We start from the raw sequence: 15166 nt of genomic DNA, 5'->3' as shown, positions 1-15166 counted from the left end.
AATTTTGACCATCTTCCTCAAAGCTGTTATATTTGCCTCTTTTTCCTTTAGTAATGCATGCACAGCTTTGGGATCACTTGGGTCATGCCCAAGCTCTATAATGATATCTTCCAAAGACCTAATCCTGTTGTCTTTGGCTTGAGAGGATGCTTTCTCCAATTCTAATTGGGCAGTGGTATTATGAAGACTATTTTGCAGTTTGTGTGCCAGAAAGGTTTTGTCTGCAAGAGAGGAATAGACCATCTCACCCGTTTGCTTATGTAGCTCAATTTGGTCCATTGGGTGGATGTCCTTTGCAAATACTTCCAAGTTGGTTCTTATGTAATCTGCAGCTGACTGTGGCTGCAGCATAGTAGGCATGAAATGACTCATAGTCATCTTCCCCTCTGTTATGTCATATGCTGACATAAGCCTCTGCTGATTTGTGGGAGCCATCTTGAGCAAGTGATTGTATAGCTGGAGTCTGACTGGCTCATTCCTCTTCTTAATATCAATGAATTGTTGCTTTATACTGGATTCTGCCCTTCTTTGCTGGCTTGAGGAGATGACCTCTCCTCCAAGTGTTCTTTCTTGTTCCTGTGGGAAGGAACTGGCTGATGCTTCCATGCTAGGGGGGCCCATACCCATGGATGGCCCAATAGGCATCTCTTCTTCAGAAAGAGGATTTAATCTTTGCCTTTTCTTCCCTTGTTGACTTGTTGATGTAGTGAGGGGAGTTTCCTGCTGTCTATCCCTCTTCCTGGTTCTCTCTTCATTCAATGGAGTTTGGAGCACCGAGGCATCCACTACTGTTTCCTGCCTTGGAGGCACACTTTCTTGAGCCTGTTGCTCTGTAGATATAGGGGCCTCAACCATTTCTTCTTGTTGTTTGGGCTACTCTTTCTGTTGTTCTGCTGTTGGGAGTGGCTGCTCCTGCTCCATCTCTTTTCCTTTACCTGTGTTGGCTGCCTGAGGAGTAGTTTGAGCTGCCTGCTGGGGGGCTGTAGAGGATGAGGCAGCTGCTCCAAGTTGAATTTGATAAGAAGAGGAAACCTGCCCACAATTTTCCAAGTCAGCTTCCTTCTCAAGATTCTTTGCTTCTTTTTGTAGTATTTCCTCTTTAGTACTTGCCTCTTCTAATGTGCCCTCTTTCCATCTTAACAGATTTGCATATTTTTCAATATGAGGCAGCCTGACATGATCATAGCTAGCCAACTTATATTTGACCCTTCTAAGACTAATGAAATGATTGGGATCATAGGGTATCCAGAGGAAACTCGTTTGCAACCCGAGGCGCTGCAGGATCTTATCTGCTTCTTTCCATGCCTCTTCTCTTTTATTATAAGTGAATGGGCCTAGCTGATTTCTGACTTTTAACTGTACCTTCTTATTTTTGCTGTGGAAATGGACCATGTCTGCATTTCCAAACTGTCTGAAATACTCTAAGGCAAAGAGTCTCATAGAGACATATCTTGGTAGCCTATATGGAGCTAACTCACAACCATATATTATGATCACTGTATGGTGTTGGTAAAAGTACCAATCCCCAATGTTGTAGGCCTTTGAGAGCTGGAGGATTCTTTGCATCTCATCTATTAATCTTGGAGGAGGGGAACTCAACAGCAAGGACATGGCTGGATGGATAAACAGGTCTATGAATTCACAGTAGTTATATGGTGAAAAAGATATGTGATGGAAAACTGAAGACCAAAATACTACAGACCTTTGGTTCCCTTGGGCATCAAACTTCTTGAGAGTAATAGGGAAGCTATCAGGCTGATAGAATAGGAACAAGTGATAAATGTAAGAAGTGTATCTAAATATCCTTTCCCTCTCTAGATTCATCAATTGCTCATGAATTTTATTGGCAATGTATGCAGCATAATCATAATGAACAGCAGGAGGCTTCCCAAGGGAGAAGATAGACAACATGGCCAGAATGGTTTCATCAACATCCTCAGATGATCTGTATTCCAGGACATAACTGATCATATCCACAAGCATTTTGCCCAACTCATTGAGATATTCATTTCCTATAGGAGGGTTCCTCTCAGTTTGAGAGCCTGATTGAATGAATAATTGATTGATCTTTATAATCTGGGCACGGGACAGCTTGCCTCCTTGTTTTATCAAATCCATCATGGAGATAGGAATCAATGGCTTTGTAGTATGAAAGTGCAGCATTTGATTTATGGCCTCAGGGGTGACATGGAACAAAACTGAGCCTGAGGAACTGAGGACAGCTCTCTAACATGAGTCATAGTTGGCACTGCATCGATGTATCAAATCTGGGAGGATATTGACTTGAGGGAGAGTGAAAATAGGCAAATTGGAGTCCCAAATCCCTAGGATATCATTTCCACTGAGATGTTTGGCTTTGAGATCATTGAGTACATGAATGTGGTACTTGCTGTAATCTGGGATTCCCTCTGCCATTTGGTAGTCTCTGTCAGCCAGGGGCAGCCACTCTAGCTCTCTTTGTGGGGCGTTTAAAGGTGTAACATTCAATGCAACTGGAGTTTCCATGGTTTTTGTGTGTTTTAAGCAGAATTTTAGCGAATTGCGGGCAAAGGCAACGCTTGCGTAGTATGTTGATATAAACTTGGAGGATTTTTAGTGACAACAGAGTAACTGAGGTACAATTGGGCACAATTGGCTGATATGAGGGAAATTGACTTAGTTGCAGGGCAATGCAGCTTAAATTCTCGGTGAAATTGGCAGTGTTACGATGTTTTAACAGTGCAGAACGGAATAGACCAGGCGCAGGAAGAATGTAGTAAATACCTGGATGCAGCGCAATGGCAGAGGCTTGGTTCGAGTTGACTTGTAGGCAGCCACGGCTCTAGAGCGAGTTTCAGCAGGTTGGCGGTGAAATGGTCGTGAAATTGCATGCAGGGAGCACAGTGGTCTTTTGTCAAAAAGTGCGAAAAAACCGTGACTTTTGGCCAAATATGGACATTTTGGGCTTTGGCGCGTTTTTTGGATGACGTCAGCATGACGTCATCGGGTGGGGTCGGGTACGGAAAGGTGATGTGGCGGCCTGTGAGTGGTCCACGGGGACTGATGAGGTGGCGGACAGAGTGGAGCAATGGCGGGCCAGGCGCTGATGCGGGGTCGACTTGGCATGACGTGGGCAGGCGGTAAACAAAAGCAGTAAGTGGTTCCATCGGACCGCTTATAGTACGGGAGCGGTTTTGGCAGGCGGCCTCCCGATACAACCTGGGAGCGACGCATGCCATTGCCCTGACGTCATGGTCTGACAGTTTTCGGGAGCTATCGTCCGGGCATCGGAGGCGGTCCGAAATCAATGTGAGCCGTCGGATGGGAGGGCCCAGATCCGACGGACGACGGGTTGTGTAGATGATCGGACAATACGGCGGGGAAGCGGAGAATAAACAAATATTTTTCTGGGAATGCGCGCTATAATCAAACTTTGGATAAGCGGAGAAAAATGGGTTTTACGATGATTTATGAGCCAAAAGGGTTAGTGTTCGCAAAGTGTGGTTAGGGCTGTTAAACCAAGCAGATCTTGGATTAATCCCTAGACTTTGTTTTTGGTGTTATTTGCCTATTGCGCTTAAATCTCTTAGCGCTCCAACCTTTGAAATTATAAGGCTATAGTTCCTAGGGAAGGGGGAATATTTACTTTGGGGTTTTTATATACAATGGTGATATAGTAGTAGGGAAAAAGGGGAATATAGGGAATTAAGTAATAGTGGTTAATAGTTAATATGGGAGGGGGATATGAATGAGAGGTGATAGACACTAAGTTTTTAGGGAACAAACTTAGTTTTGAGAGTAGATCAAAATGAAAAGACTTTTACACAGGAAATGTGGCTCTTTATGCAACAAGGATCAACAAAAGAGTTTGACTTCTGTAATGAACAAGGTGGTATTGGGATGTTAGCAAGGATTTTAATGGGGGATGATTGGGAAGTTAGACATGCTTCACTTTGTTGCTACAAAACCGCTGGATAGGAAGATATGCACTGGCCACCATGTGTTTCCTTTGCTTAGGCCAGTGATATGAAAGAAATCATGCTTCTGCAACCCCATCTACCTACCCATTCTATTGCCTAGCATTTTTTGTTACTTCAAGGAGGGTGCACTTAGACTTACAAACCCTCATGTGCCTTTTTCTTTTCCTTTGGCATTTTCTTTTGATTTTCTATCTAAGGCTAGCCTTATTACTTCCAAGGCCCCAGATTAAGCAGTTGGGAACCTTCATTCTCTACCTAACTACTCATCTGCCAAGATTGAACAGATTGGACATATTTCTTTCTCTAGTCTACAACAAAAATTGAGATATGGCATGACCCAGCTTAGACTGTTGGATCACCCATTTAGAAGTAGGACAACATCAAACAACTGCAGATAAGTGTTTTCCACATAAATATGAGATCTTTGCACCATCAAAGTAGAACATATTGGCACTTCCCCTGTCAATCATGAAAAATGAAACCTATTGGTATAGGTAGCTAACAGCGGTTAAGCAACTGAAGTAACATAATCATCATACGTTCTAGGAGGACATTTAATTATCGTGGACCTCCTTAAAGATGTTTCTGGTACTTCCACATTTTGCTGATTATTATCTGTAGGAACTTCTTCATGATCAGCATCTGAATCATGTTCATGATCTACATCTGAAACTTGTTCATGACCTGCATCTGGAACTTGTTCATGACTTACATCTGAACCATGTTCATCTTGATCATCATCAATATTTGGACTGGTTTCAAATTGAATGTGTTGAAGCTTAGATACATTATCCTGTTTCACTTTATCATCTACATCTGAATTTTCAAGTGAGGATTCATTAAATTTAACATCTCTGTTAATGATGATCTTGTGAGTAGTAGGATCCCACAATCTGTATCCCTTAGTCCCATCACCATATCCAACAAAGATATATCTTTTTGATTTAGGATCTAATTTAGAACACTGATGTTTTGGAACTAGAGCATATGCATCACAACCAAAAACTTTCAGTTTAGAATAATCACAAGGATGACCTTTCCATACCTCTTGAGGAATTTTGCATCCTATTGCAGTTGATGGTGATCGATTTATCAAATAGCAAGCTGTAGCAACCGCTTCTATCCACAATTCCTTCTGCAAATTGGCGTTACTCAGCATACTTCTTGCTCTCTCTAACAGAGTCCTGTTCATGCGTTCAGCAACTCCATTTTGCTTAGGAGTATACATAGTGGTTTTATGTCTTTCGATCCCAGCTTCCTTGTAATAATTATCAAATTGCTTTGAAGTAAACTCACCACCATTGTCAGTTCTTAAACATTTAATAGTTCTTCCAGTGATGTTTTCAACTAATGCTCTAAACTGTTTGAAAACTGTAAACACATTAGACTTCTTCTTTAACATGTAGACCCACACTTTCCTAGAGAAATCATCAATAAAAGATACAAAATATGACGAACCTCCATATGAGGTTGTAGGAGACGGACCCCAAACATCGGAATGGACATAATCAAGGATTCCCTTACTAGTATGTTTTCCAGTTTGAAACTTCTGCTTGCTTTGTTTCCCAAACAGACAATGTTGGCAGAAATCTAACTTAACAAAGTTTAGACTAGGAAGTAACTTACGATCAGATAAAATCTTTAAACCCCTTTCGTTCATATGGCCCAACCTTTGATGCCATAAATGAATAGAATTACTGTCATTTTCAGACACTATAGAAACATAATTTGACTCTGTTCTTCCTTCTAACTGAAAAAGATTTCCAACCTTCTTTGCTTTCATTGCTAGTAAAATTCCTTTATAAATTTTCATTACTCCACCTTGAATAAAGGTTTTATATCCATTTGTGTCCAGTACTACTAATGAAATGAGATTTTTCCTTAGTTCAGGTACATATCGTACATCAGTTAAAATTTTATTTGTCCCATCAAACATTTTAAGCTGAATGCATTCAATTCCCACAATGTTACATGTGACATCATTTCTGATGTTGGGAAAAGTATCTACTCAGAACGCCCCTATCCCACTCTAAGGTGTGACAGTGCCTTAGCAACAAACAAGGAAAACTACTTTCGTATTCTTCTTTGTGAAATGTAAACGAAGAGGAAGGATGTAACTAACATGTGTCTTGCGCTAGTTTGTTGATCCAATCGCTCTCCTCTTTGTTCGCTTCCCACTGCCTGCTCCCTTACTTGCCCAGCTTCACCAAGTTCCTGCAAGATCACAGAAGAGGAAAACTACACAAAAGACATAGATTTACATTCATAAATAGCTTAGGATCAGATTTAAGCTAAACATGCAAATATAACAAAACATCATTGATACACAAGCATGTAGGAGAAACTCAAATAGTTTTATTGATATAATAAGAAGATCCAAGAGGAGATACAACCAAGTGAGTCCCGATCCAGCATCTACCTCCCAGCAAAGGAATCCCTTCCTCACCTCCAACAAAGCATAAATCACCCAAAGCACTAATCTCAATCTCAAAACCAACAGCAATTCTCTGCAAAGTACAAAATTCCAGCCCCTGGATCTCTGGGATGAGGGATCCATATATAGATGTATGCAAAGAGGATGAGTCGGCTTATGTTTTGACTTGTGGCTTCTCTCTGTCAGTTCTTGCTTCCACTTGGAGACTGAGAGCCTCTTACTCATCACTGGTCGAATTCAGTGAGGCAAGTGTCATTGGAGAAGATTCTGGAAGCTTCCATTGTCTTTCCACCTCGTTGAATGACTTTGCCACTTGTCATTTCCCGCTCAACGCACCTGGGTAGTGCATTCAAGTGCGTTGCAACGCACCTAGCCAGTGTATTTGGGTGCTTTGCAACGCAACCAGCTAGTGGAGCATCTGAATTGATCCTGATTTGACTAGTTTTGAGCAGTTTCTGGTGGAGAACTTCTAGGAGAAGCTGTCATTAGTTGACCTTGTTCCTCTAGGGGTAGGAACAACACTTTTAGGGACTTTGGATCCCTTGGATTATGGACATTTCATGCTTAGAGTTGTAAGGCACAAAAATGTCTATAAAAGTTGCCCCCCTAAAGTATGAGGCCGTTTATCGGGTGAAATGCTTTATTAGGAGGATCCGAAGTTCTTTCAATGCTGGGAGGAGACCTGTAATAATATACAATACAATACATCATCTTCATACTATTTTCATGATCTAGCTGAGGCGGGCATTCCCATGCTCAGCTTTAGAAATCCATTTTTATGTACATAGGACAGACAATCGTCTGATGGTAGACTGATGATTCTGATGAAGTCATCATCCTTTTGGTAGGATGATTATCTGTGCTGCAATGCTGTACATGTCAATGTTTTTATTTTTTCTGAATATATATCGCATCCCGGATGGATGAAACTAGATCCGAGGTCTTCAATCTCGTCCGATCTTCACTCTAAGTACAAGTCGATCCATGTGAGAAATGTTTTGAAGTCGAACATGGAAAGACATCGCTTGATTACCAGTCAATGATGTGAATTGTTAACAAGCGCGAGAGGAATCACCGATAATGATAATGACCCTCAAGGTACTGCAGTACAATTCATGTGGTGTGAATAAAGGACTTGGCGTCGAACACCACGCAAAATCTTTCGGTCAAAGGTCATTGATGTATACCTGTCATCGGAAGTGAGAAACTTGCCATTGAGGCATGCAAGCTTCAAAGTACTGAAGGGGTGTTCCTAGATCAACTTCTTGGATAATGAGCTGATGTCGACAAGAAGCGATCCGTCAAAGGAGGGCCTTGATGAATCCCACATCAGTGACACGGAACGGAGCAAATGATTTTGATGGAGGTGAAAACGATCTGATGATATATGGTTCAGGGTGGCGGTCATGAAAGAATGAAGTATAATGTACGGCAGTGGATGGGACACGGGTGACTTCTCTGGATGACTTCTCTTGAACATGTCGGCGACACTTATGTGATGGATCGGTAGCATTTACCCCAAATGTGGATGGTATGGCGAGACCATGGTGATGTGACTGGTGAATGAAACAACCCAACCCGACTCAGGCACGGAGTGGAAGTGTCATGTTCAAGAGCGACTTGCTACCAATAAAGATTCTTTGAGTTTCTTCCCAATTTTTCCCCAATCATTGCTGACCAGTACCTCTTTATTTTTGTCAAGCTTGAGGAGGATAACATATGCTTGTTCTATAATTTTCCCTTCGGGCAAACCCATCGCTATGTTTTAACGAGCCTAGCGATAGTGAAACTCGTTCTCGTCTAAAGACAAGTTTGTCGCTATTAATGTTTTTAACGAGTTTAACGACAAGGATAACTCGGTCCTTTTCATTTTTAGAGAGTCTGAAAAGGTACGTAAAGTTAACTCCGGAATTCCTTTTTCGTCATCTAATCCCTTAAGTCCGAAAAAGTATAAAACAATACAGAAGGGATGAATTTTCGATAGTTTTAACGAGCCGAACAAAACAAGCGCTCGATCTTTTTGTGCAATAATCCCTCAGGTCCAAAAAGATTAAAATCTAGAGGAGGGATAGCACTTCCGGTCGCTTTAACGAGCTGGAAGGCCAAAACTCGGCAATCTTTTCATGTTTTACGAGTCAGATGAAAAGAGCTTAAAGAAGACTCGTCTTTTGAGGAACGAGTGATAAAATGGGTAGCAGCTGATTCCAGGTAAGGGTTGGAATTTTCCAATCACGGCAATGTCACAAGGATGGCTAGTGAAATCACTCTTCGCAGCTGTTCCTCAAAATGGGTAAACAATCAAATGGAGGTGAATGATCGGCCAATGGAAAAGTGGAGGTGAAGGTGCAAACACGACCAAGGCTTTAATGGCTGATAATGTTACATTCACGGTGGTTATTTACCGGAGGATAGTTCATTTTTTAACGAGCTTAAACGCGGATTGAAACACTTGCTCGGTCTTATGTTTATTTTTTAACGAGCATGAACTATGCGCTAAAACTGCTCGATTAATCCAGTCATATGATAAGAATGTCTCATATAAGATTCCATTTTTTATGGAGCTTGCGCCTTACAAAGCTTTGCCCCGCATCATTTCTTTATGCAAGTTATGGGACGACTAATCCTACGAGTTTAAAGGGTTAGCCTACGGGTTTAAAGGGAGGACCTAAAAATTTAAAAAATAAATAGCCGCCCCTCGCTTGCACTCCAAAACGTTTGCATGCCCCCAGGTATAAAATACGATTTCAAGGTTACCCCTCAATTTGCAGACAAAACATTTGTTCTATCGGGAAAGGCCTACCTCTTTCAGGTTACCAAAGATTGTCTCATTCGCGTAACAAATGAAACATTTCCTCGGCGATGTCTACCGAGATAAACAAAGGTGAGTGACAACGAGCGCCACACACATAACTTTGACAAGAGAATATTATTCTCGAATAACCCCTCTTCCACTGACGGGCGGGGTACAGACTAGTCATATTTTGGAAGCTTCCATTGTCTTTCCACCTTGTTGAATGACTTTGCCACTTGTCATTTCCCGCTCAACGCACCTGGGTAGTGCATTCAAGTGCGTTGCAACGCACCTAGCCAGTGTATTTGGGTGCTTTGCAACGCAGCCAGCTAGTGGAGCATCTGAATTGATCCTGATTTGACTAGTTTTGAGCAGTTTCTGGTGGAGAACTTCTGGGAGAAGCTGTCATTGGTTGACCTTGTTCCTCTAGGGGTAGGAACAACACTTTTAGGGACTTTGGATCCCTTGGATTATGGACATTTCATGCTTAGAGCTGTAAGGCACAAAAATGTCTATAACAATTTCCCATGTAAACTACTCCATCATTGATTGGTTTATAAGTTTTAAACCATTCCCTATGAATACATATGTGATTTGATGCACCAAAATCTAACAGCCAATGTTGATCATGACTAGACAAATCAACTGATAACACTTCATCACTCATACCTGTCTTGGATGTCGAACTTGTATTTTTCGTGTTTGCTTCTTGCTTCGTTGTTGAAGAGTCTTCTTTGGATGCTTGTTGTCTCTTCCAACAGTCCTTCTTCAAATGTCCCGATTTGCCACAAAACTAGCACTTTACCTTACTCTTCTTCCCTTTCGATTTTGAACGCGAGTCGCTGTGCTTACTGGAGCATCTTTCTCTAGAACAACCTCTAGCCATCATTGCTTCTGATGTAGAGGTTTCTGAATTTGACCTCTCCCTTGTCTCTTCGGACAACAAAACTCCAACAACATCATCAAATTCAAGGGTTTCTGATATACTTAGACTTATAGAAGTAACAAAATGATCCCATGACTTGGGCAACGAGCACAATAATGTTATAGCTTTATCTTCTGATTCAAATTTTACTTCTATACTTTCTAATTGCACCATTAGAATATTAAAGACATTCAAATGATCAATAATAGCTGTACCTTCCTTCATGCGCAGACTGTACAATTGTCGCTTCAGAAGAATCCTATTGGTCAAGGATTTTGACATGTACAGCTTCTCAAGCTTTGTCCACAAACCAGCAACAATTTTCTCTGACACGATGTTAAACAAAACATCATCTGCCAAACACAGTCGAATACTGCTCAGAGCTCTTCCATCCAATTCATTCCATTCATCATCTGTCATGGGGTAAGGCTGTTTGGATCTTCCCAACAGCGCCTTCGCCACGCCTTGTTTCACAAGCAGATCATGAATCTTCACTTTCCAGATTTCGAAGTTATTTTTGCCATTGAACTTCTCGATCTCAAAACGAGCACTTTGAGTTTTTTCCATGTTGTATCAAACAAAATCTTCAATTCCAAAATTAAAAAATGCCTCTGTCGTACCGTGTAATCACAATTTAAAAAGAAAAAACAAAAATTTCAGGTTTACTAGAGGGAAAAATTGTCGAGCGCTCCTTGACAGCGAAAAACCTGCGCCTAAAACAAAATCCGTGTAAGTGACAAAAAATTGGCGCGCTTAAACCCGTCGATTCCGCACCAATCGGGATAATGAGCTCTGGCACGAGTATTAAACTCGGATCCGCGCCAATTGGCGCGTCTGTTCCAAAATAAACCGCGCCAACCCGTTCACTGTCAGAAATTGGCGCGACTGTCTCTGCCGAAACCGCGCCAACCGCTGAACTCCACCTTCAGCAGCTCTGTCACACGCACCAGCTCCACAACCAGAGACCTGTAGGTTATGGGCCCTCCACGCTTCCGCTGCGCCGCTCTGATACCACTTGTTAGACTAAACAATGCGCAACGGAAATAAAATTAAACAAACATACACAGCACATTAAAAAACACAAAACCATAACACAGATTTAACGTGGTTCACCCAACCAATCTGGGCTACGTCCACTAGAACAGAGGCATCGGCAATCTTATTATTCAAAGGAGATTACAACAATTTTAATTCTTCACACATACTCTCAGCTCACCCTATTTTCTCTACACTTACTACACACTCTCACAATCCTCTACGGGATTACATTTCTATATAGCTGGAGCATAAAACTGAATCATAAATTCCCTCACAACAAATATAGGATGCATTAACTCCTCCTCAAAAAATACTGGAGCTAATATAGCAACTAATCCTATTGTTGTCACATACATGAGATTTTTTCCAACTTTAATTAAAACAGAAAATCACAATAGTTGCCCGTTTAATCGCTTGTCTTGGACAACGAAAGAAGATATGCTTTTAACGGATTCACGGAGTGGAGGGGTTTTGGAGATAAGTTTTGACAGGTTAACATTAAGAAGTCGCGAAACAACGACTCTTCCTCCTGGTTTGAGGTGCTCTTACATCTCCTCAATTTAGAGGTGGAATCCCATGTTACGTTCAAATCAATGTAGATATTTCTTTTTCAAAATATACATGAATCCTGTCAGTAGAATTAGTTGCACCATATTTTCAATTTCAACTTTTCTTCCATGTTGAAAAAATCATTTGCAACTGGCAAATTTTGATTCAATGCATTTTAACAATATCAAGGATGTGTACAACATTATTACGAAGCCTATCATTATTAGTGAACTTTTTCGAATGTCTCCCAAATACTTTGTATTGAATTTATTAAAATTAATTTTAATAATTGGTGAATTATATATTAAAAAATTATACTCCCTTACTTTGTATTTTTATTTTTCAGAAGAAAAAATGCTGCTTCTATTATTAAATAAAAACAGTATATATTCATGGTTTCATCAATCCAGTGAAAACAAGGCGCTGGATAAGAAAGGTTCTGGAGTTATATCAAAAAACTGTCTATCAAAAAATATGTAATAGTCTATTTCAGCGCAAAGGTAACAATATTTGAGTATTGTAATTCAAAATCGCCACTAAATGTAAATGCTAGAAAACTTGATATTAACAAAAATACTATATATCCCACACAAAGTCTCTCTATAGGGTGTCGAGTTGTTCACCTTGTTTGATAAAAATGATAAATCAAATTTATTGATCAAACTGGGCAGCTCTTAGGTGAGAAACTGCATTTGGCACCTGGAGACTGCCTCTGGCAAAATGCTCTACTTCCATTCACACAAAACTCTATTACATATAAACTAGCACATAAACATGGTGGTTTAAACCACTCCTTAAATAATAGGGTATTACACCTAATCAGAGGTTCTCAATCCTATTCTACAACAGCAAGCAACCAAATCTAGGAAACTTGTAACTTTCTCCATTAATTCTAACGCTCCCCATTCATGAAGAAAGGGTGCTTGGAAAAATAGCTTACGCCTTGTCTAGTCTCAGCTAGGCTTACAATAGTACATTAGAAGCTTGGTAAATGAGCTTTCATTTATGTCTTCTTGCTTGAGAGTCCATGCTTGTTCATTCGTCAGCGAAGTTTCATCTTCACTTTTCTTTCCATAAGGTAGTGATGGAGTTTCTCCTCCTTTTTACGTTTCCTACTCCAAAGGCAGAATGCTTGAACTCTTATCCTCTTTTTTGATCTAGATTGTAGAATAACATTCAATGTTGCAGGTTCTTGGGAGTTTTCAATTGTTTCTTCTTGAATGCCAACATTTGCACACTTAAAAACATTGTTAGATTTATATTGGCTCTTATCTTCCTACTCCTTCAAGAGAACTTTTTTCTCTCATCTCTCTCTATTGACATAGTTTATTGATTTATGCCTTCAACCTCTTTACTCAATTCTATCGCTGCAAACATGTCGTCTTGCGTTTGATTTGTATATGGAGATAGGATTTTCTTCTCATTGAACAACAACTCATCAATAAAATGTTTTTCATGCATCAGATTGATCCGCTCGTCATGAGATACATAGATCTCATCAAATTTGACTTCAAAGGTCTCAGCGTCAGGGAAGCTTTCTTCATAAAAGAATTCAGATTCTACAATAATGGTTGTTTATTCATCATCGCATGTTTTAATGTAAATTACAAGGACGCATTTATCACCCATCATTGCATCTTCAATGTTGACAGGTTCAGTTTCACAATCGATTATAAGATTGAAAACACAATCATTATTTTCAAGAGCAATACCTTCATCATCTTTGCCCTCATTCAAACTATACTTCATTTCTAAAATATCTCACAAAACTTTTGCATTTTGAATCTTACCATATTCATTTAGTATGTTGAACATGATGTTTTCATCTAATACAGAGGTTATAAGACGTAACACTGATGAATCTCCACTATCATAGTTTAAATTGATAGCGTCTTCAATATAATTCAATAAATTGACCTTCCATAATGTTGTTTTCATTTCAGTTGCCCAACTTTCATAATTCATACGAGAAAGAGAGAGTAAATCTGACATTAACCTCTTAACGATTTCATCAAATTCTAGATCTGCATCATGATGCTTGACTTGGTCAGCGATGTCCATCAGCGCCAATTGGAAACTCTTCACCAAATTCAACAAAACGATATATTGCATCCGTCCCTTGATGTTTTCTCCTTAGTTTTCTTCGAGACTCTTTCAGTGTCCTTTGTTGACCCATTTCTCCTTCAATTTTCTCCCCTGCGTCGAGTGCACAAGAACACTTCGATTAGGAACAATCTGCTACCCACTTCACTACTAATTTATGTAGCCACAGATACTACAGAACTTCAACAAGGATGAAGTCAAGAAATACAACAAGTTTGTAGCTCCAGCTCAAACAAAATCCCAACCTTTGCTTTAACAAAATGAAAGCTATTGCAAACAATAGAGGTTGGTTCGTTATCAGATCCAAATCTAGATCCTTTCCCTCTCAACCCAGTCTTTCAGCATAAAGTAAAACCTCCACAACAGCTACTTCCACTGACAAGATTAAAAAAAAAAAACAACCTAATCTCGTTGGGAAAACAATAAATCCTATTGGCTGGCGTCGTCAGTTCTTCTTCCAAAAAACGCAACTCTTCTCCAGGTGCACTGTAAAACAGCGTGAGAGATGAGGAGAGGGTCTCAGCTCAAGGGAAACCCGCTCACTCAAACAAGATGGAAGACACCACCACTAACAGAAGTGCTTCTATACTGAATGGGGATTTTAGCGTTAGCCCAGGAGCTTCATCATGCACCAAGTCCCAATTGGAGGGGAGGGCTCTAGTTTCAACACATGCACTTCACTACACAAAAAACAGGGCTTTGTCGCACATTATGAACAAATAGACACATGTTAGAGGCATTGGTCATATCTATAGATCGCCTCTCCTCCACCACTTGGACAACGCAGAAATTACACAATCAATTTCTTACTACTTGTCTGTGGAGATAATCATAGTCGTTGAATGAAAGGGGTGGATGAGGATTTACCAGTCTTGGAACACGAGCCCCAAGGCTCCACAACACTTAACAATACTACGACCCTTCTACTACGCAACTACCTTTGCAGAACGAGCTCTCCATGCTCACAACAAACTCTCCATGACTAGGATGTGCTTAATTTAAATGCCAACAAAAGGCTAGGCTGAGACTGCAAAACTCTACCTCCCACGCGAAGGCACCGCCACGGGCACAGACTGATCCTCCACAACTGCATCCAAACACACTGTGCAGGGCAGGGAAACTACAGGAGGTCAGCAGATCAATACGCATCCACCGCTCATCCCACTCTCCTCAACTTCCACTACACCACGACTCCATGCCACAAGGACATGCTCCACACAGCCACGCAGATTCAGGTGCAATCTGACAACCACGATCTATTTTTCCTTTGCTCAATCTGGCAACCACGAGCTCCACTTAGATTTGCGTTATTCTCTTAGTTGTCAAATCTCAACGGATTTTTAAAAACTTGGTGTCCTCTCCCACGT

This window comes from Pinus tabuliformis, chromosome 7 (assembly GCF_031772625.1).
Source record: "Pinus tabuliformis cultivar Carrire ecotype Pingquan chromosome 7, CPIR1, whole genome shotgun sequence".
Lineage (NCBI taxonomy): Eukaryota > Viridiplantae > Streptophyta > Pinopsida > Pinales > Pinaceae > Pinus > Pinus tabuliformis.
Note: the sequence above shows the minus strand (reverse complement) of the source record.